At 40.0% G+C, this 9,823-nt stretch overlaps 1 protein-coding gene and 1 long non-coding RNA gene across 7 annotated transcripts in view; one reads left to right on the forward strand and one right to left on the reverse strand.

Moving 5' to 3' along the window:
• The window catches only part of LOC103458589 (AT-rich interactive domain-containing protein 1B-like), a 199,298-nt gene that overhangs the window by 72,853 nt on the left and 116,622 nt on the right, over nucleotides 1-9,823 (reverse strand). The gene's annotated exons all lie outside the window — the stretch shown is intronic.
• On the forward strand, nucleotides 1,862-3,182 carry LOC108165839 (uncharacterized). The gene is made up of 2 exons (XR_001776160.1): nucleotides 1,862-2,406; nucleotides 2,893-3,182. It is a non-coding gene; the product is annotated as an uncharacterized LOC108165839 (long non-coding RNA).

The following is a 9,823-nucleotide window of genomic DNA, read 5'->3' on the forward strand; positions in this document are numbered from 1 at the left end:
AATTTAGTTTCTAATGCACGTCGTCCACTCACCGCCTTTCCTTTACACACTCTCACTCTATTTGTTCTGCTCATATTGGTTCTGCTAATGTTTTTATTTATGGCATTCCAGCATGACATCCCGCCATCCGCCCACCCCCTCCTCACCTCTCCATTCACCCAAGAGGGAGCTGAAAAACAACGCGTGACACAGAAAGTGTGAGAGTGCACATGCGTGTGCGCGCGTGAGTGTGTGCATGAGAAAAGAGAGAGGGACGGGAGAAGAGGAGAAAAATAAAGAAATAAATAAGGGGCCCAAATTCCTCATTTCTAATTCAACTGCTCGTTCAGCTTAACCTCTCTCTCCTCAGCAATTAAAGCGCACGCCACATCCTTCACGCTGCGTACAGCCGAGGCTAAATAATGCAGGGGGCATCCAGCGCCCGCATCCTTTATCATCCCAAATGACAGCCATTTGCATATCTCCCCAGTCAATTAGAGCGCGGCGGAATAATCAGCCCATAATTGGGGGAGAGCGTCGGTAATCACCCGCCCTGGCACACCGACAGGGCCATTGGAGGACTTGGGGTGGGGGTGGGGGTGGGTGGTGTCGGGCTAAATTCATGTGTGTGTGTGACAGGGAAGACAGCCCACCGAGTGCAGACTTCAAACTAGCACGTACAAACAACCATTCTAACTTTCCCTGGGTTCGTGCATTTGCTCTCAGTTCCACTAATTTGCAAATATTTGCACCTATTTGACTCTTGCAGATTATTTCCATGTGATATTTTTCATCCAAATGGGCCAGGAAGTCATTTTTATAGCATTTATGTGATTCATGAGTGACAGTTTTCATTACAGATGCCCTTCATTCTAAAATATTACCAAATGATAATGTCCTCCTATTTCAATGAATGTGAAAACCAACGTTGCGGCTTTTGCATACAGTTTAAAGGCTTAAAATTATGAATGTCAATAGCAGCAATGCTGCAATGCTAAACAAACTCAAAACATTGACATGGCTTTTATAAATGGGGCTTTTTTTTTTCATACGTTCTTAAAATGTTAAACGAAAGATAGTTGTTTTCCACCGTAGAGCTTCATTTGTGGAAATGTCCCGGCTTGCTGTTTTTAGAGCTTAATTGTACATATACACATGCAGCCCAGTGTGACGCCCGTCATTGGTCGCTCCCTCTGAGTTACAGTTTCCAAACAAACACGGTGCATAAAACATCTGCATCACCGTCAAATGAGGCAGATTATTACCCCCAAGTACTGAAGTGGTTCCAGATATAGAGGAACTTCAGGTGACTTTAAATAGGCTGCAAATGATGTATGATGTGCATCTGCAAAGACGACAGCCAGAGGCCACTGATGAGCCGACAGGAAAGACAAAGCCAGTTGATTCCACTCTGTAAAGTTAAGACAGGTTGCCTGTCTACTACGGTTTCTACTGATTAAATGTTTGAGGAATCTTTGATTGCATTATTAACATTGTTCCTTCTTGTGTTAAGATACAGACCAACTTAATTTGACTTCATTCTGTTTTTAACAACTTGTCATTGTCATTGTAGGGTTAGATCATGCTAACCCCCAAAGAAATGCAACTTAAATAAATATTACACTTGTAAGACATATGGGAATTACTATTTAGGTACAAGTGGGTTATTGTTTATTTTATGTTCTTTGATATTAAATTGGACATTTTATTAATTTCAGTGATTCTCAAGGCGTCGCTTTTTAAAGTTCAAATATCCCTTTAGACTGTATTTTATATTGTGATATGCTATAAATGTGATAGTTTATTGTATAAAATTAAAAATTATTTTTTATGAATAAGTTTTCATTCATCAAATTAACTTAACTGATTTACAGGGAAAAAGTCTTTGCTGACAATAAGCAGGTGATTGTTTCTAAAGATTAGCCAAAGGTAAGGGATATTTTGGTGGCTAAACTGCTGATTTCTAATGTGTTTTATCATGTTTGCAAATCTCCTGTGAGAGCTATTAAAATCACAGTCCTCTGCTTTCACATAGCAACAAAGAGCAACTTTAAAAACAGCCAAGAACAACAGGAGAACGAACGCTCTCAAACACCTGAGGGGGAAAAAAAAAAATAAATCTGCGCTTGTTTAGACTCGGACAATCAGAGCTCTTTTATGGGAAGTTTCCAGGGCAGCTTTGAAGTGTGATGGCTGCACAGCCTCTGTGTTTTCCTGCTGAAAGAGGAAGGACTTTTTTTTTTTTTTTTGTAAAACAACATTTCCTTTAATACTCTGAAACCTCGATTCCTCAGATGCTCTGGTGTCGTCCTCTGAACATGACAAATAAAAGGGACGACTTAAGAGAGGAAGAAAAGAGCTGGCTTGACAGTGACGGGTGCGGTGGAGGTGAGCGTGTGAAGGAACATCAGAAGAAACCCAGGCAAGGTTAGTTCCCATCTGCAGCTCCATCCTTTTGTGTCTCCCCAGCTGCGTTCTTTTTCTCCCTCATGCTTTTGTATTTACTTTACCCAATCGAGTTCAGTGCTGGCCAGCGCTGCCTCGGCGCTGTTTTAGCCTCACTGCTGCTTTGGTAGAGATGAAACAAACGCCGTTCACTTGCTTTTTGATAGAAGTGGAGGTAAGAGACTGAAAGAATTGGATTGGGAAGGAGGCAAGGACAGTGCAGGGAACGGCACTGATGGTTTGCCTTGATTTAACCAGTGTGGTGCACTTCAGTCTATTACAAACAAAAGGGGCAAAAAGACCAACGCTGAGGCAAAGCAGCTGAAACACACACATAAAAAGCTTCTTCTGAAGAGTAAAGTTGACACAAAAACACAAGAATTGGGAGCATTTTGAAGCATCTCACTGTCCGCGATGGATGGAAACATTGATTTCCTTTTCACTTTTTCTTTTTCTTTTCTTTTTAAGGAGGTGTCTTTCCCTGTCAGAGCCCCATTCCACTGCTCTCAGGGGATCTGTGGCATTTCCTGCCAGCCGGACTGCCCTGTTCTGCAGAGACTTATGCATCACTGTCAAAATGACTCCGATCAAAAAGAGGGAGTGGGAGAAGGTAGGGAGGGAGAAGGGAAGGGGGGGAGAGGCTGACTCGATCAGAGCAACACAAGGCGATTTCCCCCCATTGGACGTTCCGCCTGTCAGTGCGTCCGCTTTGGTAATCCATCAGTATGAGCTGGTGATCAATAAAGGGAGTGGTGAAATTTTGAGTTATATCTTATCCTCGTTTGTCTGCATTAGTGATACAAAACAGAAAAAATTAAAACTGGACTCTTCTTCTTCTGCTTAGATGGAGGGAAAGAATTTTAAAAAGGAAGAATTTGCTTATCGCAGTGGCACCTTATGAAAGTCAAGTCTCTCTTGCAATGTGTTATCTAGTTTGGTCACAGCTTCTGACTTCATCTGGTAGAGTAACTCTGTTGAGCTAAAGAAGTTTGCTAAGAAAGAGTGTTATTGGAGGGGAAATTTTTTATAAAGATCACACTGCCTTTAAAACAAAATGGCAGTTTGTGAAACACTTAGTTGGAACTGAACTTCTAACACTTTTCTAGTAATGACTCAAAGCACTTTTTAATAGAGCCACATACACCCAGTCAAACTCACACAAACTTGTACACCGCTAAGCAGATCGGTATGTAACATCATCATCAAGCTTATTTGTATAGAATATTTCAGACGAAGCTGGAATTTAACCCACAACTTTCTGATTGCAAGATAACCACTCTTCCCACTGAACCACAATCACCCCGTTGTTTTGTGACAAGAGATTTCTCTGGCTGCAGAAGCTGCTGCACCCTGCTGACCAGTTGTCTGAAAGAAGGCTATTGCAAGTTTACCTTGGTTATAAGATTCAAGTTTGGCTGTTTGGAAACCTTTTCCAGATGCAAAAATACTAAGACAGTGATGGCATAGAAATGAAAGGATCACCACACGTCACTTCTATTAAAGTAATACTGTTTTAAAATCAATTTCAGTGTCAAAGTAGAGAAGTTGCTGACTGCACGCTACCTATACAGCTAGCTGACGGTTTGATATTGGCTAATATACTATATAGAGAGCAGAAAAGCAAAAAGAAGTATTGTTTGTTGTAGAAGAAGACCATTCTTGAAAATGTCTTCTACATATAGTATTTTTTCTATTTCTTTTTTATAAGTGTATGTATTAAAAGGAAAAAGTGGTCAGGGAGAACATGCAAAGACCTTAGTTTGGGATTCAAACCCAAGACCTTCTTAATAGCACTGGTGAAACTGTGCAACTCTATTATAATATTATATAAATTAATATAATAAATAATAATATTATAAATGTACACTATTTGAGCAGAACTGGGAATAATTGTTTTTCTATTTTAAATAATAAAAAAAAAAACTAGCTCATATTATAAAACTTATTTGATGTTCTTGTATATACTGTGATATCATGTTGTGGACTTTCTACTCAACGTTTTTACGTAGTAATAAGCTCGCATGGGCCCGCTCCTAATGTATATTATTCTTATTTGATGTTGAATAAGTGAGGCAAACCAAACCCGCGCAGAAATAGCAGCGGCGCTCTCAGGACAGCCCCTTCGCCCGCAACATCAGGCAGCATTTCAGAGAGCTCAAACAAACTTTTTAACGGTGAAAACAAATTGGGCTCGCCATCAAAGAGACATTTCAAAACCCCACAATTTCTCTCTGCCAGTTCAAAAGAACGCTGGTTGGTATAAACAAGCATGGAGAATTCACAGCGCAAGAGATATTGTAGGAGGTACAAACGGCTAGAGCTTCGCCACAACAAAGGCGGAGGAGAGCGAATGGAGGGGTCGTAATTCATCAAACACTCAACAGAAGCCAGTGTGACTGACTGGCCATGACGGAAAAAAATAAAACAAAAAAATAACTTCTCCTTTAATTGGAGCAGGGTTTTTTTTTTTCTCCCTCAAATCTACTTCATCCATTGTTTTTCAACCTCCGTGTTTTTGCTTGATCTCTTCACTTCACCTCCTTCATACCTTTTTCTCCCTACCCTCCTCTAATCTGTTTCAGGGAGAGAAACTCAGAGGAAACTAAAGAAAACAGGGTTAAAGGAAAGAACGGAAAGTTTTAGGAGGAGGGGAAAAAAAAATCTCTAGGTCCTTTATGGCTTGTGAGATTTCTTAAACAGGCAACCAGGCAGGCGCGGGCCTTGCTCTGCATACTGTCTTTCCATCTACCTCGGGCAAAATCTCATTTGTCAGGGATTCAGTAGAAGACTGGAGGAAAGAGGGAAAGAAATCGAACAAGAGCGGCGGCAGCAGCAGTAGCCGATCCCAGCCCGCCCCTCGGCCGAGCCGTCATTAGCTATGCACAAGACAAACTGCTGACACAAAGTCACACAGCGTGCCGATCGGGGGCTTGTGGGTAGGCAGGAGGAATCCATCCCTCCATCCCTCCACCTGTCTATCGACATCCCCGACTCTCCCTTGTCTGCCTCCGGTTTTTGCAATTACAATCAAACGGCAGCATCCAGGCCCCGGAGCACTGACTGACGTCTTGGATTAACCGAGACATGGAGAGGCCTTGAGATGATATGTGTGTGTGTGGGTGTGTGTGTGCATGTCTCTTTCTTTCTCTCTCTCTCTCTCTGTCTGTCTGTCAGCTGCTTTGTTAGTGTGTGTATCTTGTCTCCCCATCAGCATTGATGTGTGTGTTTTCTGTGCTCGCTTGCTTCTGTCTGTATATTGTGGATTTATGTAAATGACAGGGAAGGTGTTATGTATGGATAAAAATAACAATACGTCATGCTTTTCAATTAAATCCCACAGTGTTGATACTTTGATTAAAAAAAGAAAGAAGTAAAAAATTGATTCCAGCAGCAACTTAACAATTTTTGACAATTGAAAACTGCGCTCCAATATAATTTGCAAAATAACACCTCTTTCTCCACTGACATTTTGCAAGAAAGCCCTGAGCAGTAATTTTCAGAACAATCTGCATCCTACATTTTGAAGATACAACAAACCGAGACATGGGAGAAATGTCATGAAAAGTGACAACACAACCAAATCTAAAAATCTGACAATAAGAAAAGAAATCACAAAGCTGTCAGAAATGAAAAAGAAAAAAAAGGAACAGGCGCATGCACCCTCTGAATTAACTTCACTGCTGCGCTGCCACAGTCGAGCAGGCAAACAAGCAGCCGTTCGAGGAAAAAAAAAAATGCTCCTCAGAAGCCAACGAGTAAAGTGTGAGGAACAAAAACACGTCAATCTGCTTCGTCCAAAAAAGAATCAGAGCTGCTCCGCCGTGTCCTCTGAGAGATCGCTTTTTTAACTCTTCCCTGCTCGACGTCGACGTCATCCGTCAGAAGATGACAAATGTGACATGACAGCTCCGCTCGGGAAGCTGCAGACGGAAAACTACTCACAGCCAGCACAGTCTGCACGAAGGGGAAGTTTCTTGGAAACAGCATTTTTAAATAAGCGTGTGTTCTGAAAAAGCGATAAAGAGGCCAGATAAAAAGTCTATTTGGCATCACAGAGTTACAATGTTGAGTTCAATAAAGATAATTAAACTTTTAATTTAAGAAATTTACACATTAGCACATGGAGACCTCAGGAATAAAAAAAAAAAGCACACACAGAAAAAAATTACTTTGTGGTCTCTTAATATGAATTGCAAAAACATTTGTGGGTTTTTTCTTTTAATTTTATTTTTAGCATGTATTGTCCAAGAAAAGAGAACAGTATGGTGCGTCCGGTTGCCTGACAGTGTCAGAGCAGACGTCCACAACAAAAGCAGAGTAAGATAATCCCACTGTTGCATAATCCAACTTTATGACATCAAATGCATCTATTTCAGGCAACAAAGTGAAAAGGCAGCAACAATTATTAAAAACAAAGTTGACAATTGAGAGAAGAAAAGCTGCAGTGCAACCTAGAGAAACAGTTAAACTTGCATAAACTTGCCAAAAACTGCATTGATTCTGATTCAGAACTCAAACATGCCATTGTGTATATTAACACACTTATTTGAGCTGGAAAGTCATTTTCTACTGAAAAAAAGAAGTTATAGTAAACAGCCAACATATAAAACAAATGTATTACAATTTTCCTTTATAACATTCTCAAGGCTTAAAGTCTTTCTAGTGAGATTTAAGAGAAAAAGTCAGAGTACCTATATATTTACACAGTCTCCAGCCCTGAACCTTTATTTACCTTTATTTATTTCTGAATAATGCAAAACAAGTAGCTAAAAGAAGACTTGTAAATAACAATGCCCAACGTATGGAAGCAGAAATGTTTTCTTTTTTTTTTTTTTTCTTTAAGGCTGTGAAAAATACAGGTTGAGTAGCTAAGAAAATTTTATGAAGGTAACGCTGTTTACAAACTACAAATCAACCAATAAGACATTTCATAGCTAATATTGATTTTTCACATTTATTTGTTTTTTCTTTATTTTTTGTATTATGCCTTTTTCTGTCCTGCCGATTTTGATTCAATTTTATTTTGTTTACATTAAAGTAATAATTGTGTATTTTGTTGACATAATGATTTTGTATTCAGCAGAAAATGAAGGACACTTATTGAAATCAACAACATACCTACTGTCAGTTGATAGATAGTGGGAGTTCCAAGCTTCGATACATTTAATAGAAGAATAAAGTTCAAGTTTTACAGTTTTTTACTTGCCGATCACCAAAAATGACCTAAAGACCTCTGGTGGACTGGCACATATTTGTTTATTAACACACAAGCAGTTTGTAGCTCATGTAAATATTAAATAGATTGCAGGCTGGCTACCTCAGCAGATATCCTGACTAAAGCACAAATATACTTAACCTTTACCTGAGAAGCAATTCTGCAAAATAAACTATTAAAACCTACACAAATCAATTTTGTGTTTTTTTTTTTCTTCTGTTTTTGCTGAAACGTATGTACCAAAATTAAAACTATAAATATTATGATAAGAACTAACAATTTTACAGCAGGAATATTTTTACTCAAGGTTATCATACTGTGACAATCTTATGGCAGCACATGCCAACTCGTGAGCCAATGGCCGCCTCTGCACAAATCTGTGCACGTGTGTATGCGTGCGCACATCTGTGTGATGTAAGCACATCGAAAAGAGAGGTGACAGCGGCGAGAGGCTGATCTAATAAAAGCGGAAGATGAAACGCTGTCAGAAGCTGCGGCGAGAAGCTCACACGCCGCCGACGTTTGGTAAAACACACACGTGTCTCCTCCCAGAATGCCTCACACACTACCTCTGGTTCTCTCTCTCTCTCTCTCTCTCTCTCGCTCTCTCTATCTCACATACATACACACACGCACACGCACGCATTCTGACACACATATCTAGCTTGATAGACAGTTTCATAGTGTGGTAGCCGAGGTGTTGGCCTATAAAAAGCAGTGCTGATATGATTTAATGGGCAAGTTCTTATTATAAGACTGTCGCTGGGCCCGGCGTAATCTGGCTACTGCTCCAGGGCACAGCACTGAGACACATGCACTACAATACTCCACAGCAGATAATATTGCTATGTGCTACATTGCTATTATAAGATAGAGCCATTTGCCACCCTGATACAGCGCGCTGTGCATGAGACTGTCATTTGGGAAGGAGTGATTTATGACTGCGAGACGCGAGAATAAAGACAGATTATTTTTATTCATGTGTCTTTAGAGGCCGACTTCATTTCTCTATTGTTTGCGCTGCACTTTATTTTTACTCTGAATCAAAGAGGGATCGACTTCCTCGCGGAACACGCAGAGAACCACGCGCGGCATTTATATAATCCCTGCAGAACCTGGACCAAACACTGGTAAAAAGAGAAAAAAAAAAAGAAAAAAGAAGTGCACAATGTCGGTGTGACATTGATTCTGAATCTGCACCTAATGGAACAAGATTTCTCTGTTAGCTGTCTTCCAGTTTTTTTGCTGAGACAAAATTGCTATTAATTATAAATAGTGGAGCAGCTGTCTTAAAATATATGACATATCTGCTGGGGTATTAGACACTGTGGTGATATTGCCTCTACTGCCACTTTTAATATCAGCACCCCGGCTCCAATCACAGCCTAATAATGGCTCCTCATTATGAGGTGCATGTGTGTGCGGTTGTGGCGGCGGTGGGGGGGCTTGGGGGGGTGGTGCTTCAATTTCACTACTTAAAAGCCACAGATGACACCTTGTAAAAAGTTAATTTCATTTTAGACATTTTCCAGAATAGGGTTGTAAATTTAAGCTCTCGAGGTGCACCATCAGGCCATCAGCTCTGATAATTGAGATATTGAATAATTAGGTGGAAGAAATTTATTGCAAGGATAAATGCAAAGCAGATGGAGGGGGAACATTTTTTTTAATTTTAACAGACAGCCATGACAGGGAGGCAGGTCAAATGTTCTGTTTATTGTTCCCTGGGTGTAGTAGCAAAGCTTAACAGAAGATGGCGTAAGAGATGAGATGAGGCCTGGGGGTGAGGGTGGGGGGTAGCGCTCAGGATAAAGCAACATTACTGAGTGTTTCATAATGTGATTTTAACTGCTGACATGTCCGGTTTTGATGATATCTCACAGCAAAAGGAAAAAAACAAAACAAAATCCCAGTAATCTGGGTATCTCACGTTCTGATGAAGCTTTATGATGTTAATTCTCCTCCTTTGTTGCATATTTGTACATCATATATCCAGGGTTTTACAGGTGCATTTCAGTATCTTAGAAAAAACATAGAAACTGAATGATGAATACATCTTGCTGACAACGACAACAAAAATTCAGTTTCTCAGGAAATTAGAGTACTGCAAAAAGAGACTTGTAAAAAAGGAATTTTTTTCCCTAGCTCCTTTTGCATTAGTATATATATATATGTGTATATATA

This window comes from Poecilia reticulata, linkage group LG22, assembly GCF_000633615.1.
Source record: "Poecilia reticulata strain Guanapo linkage group LG22, Guppy_female_1.0+MT, whole genome shotgun sequence".
Lineage (NCBI taxonomy): Eukaryota > Metazoa > Chordata > Actinopteri > Cyprinodontiformes > Poeciliidae > Poecilia > Poecilia reticulata.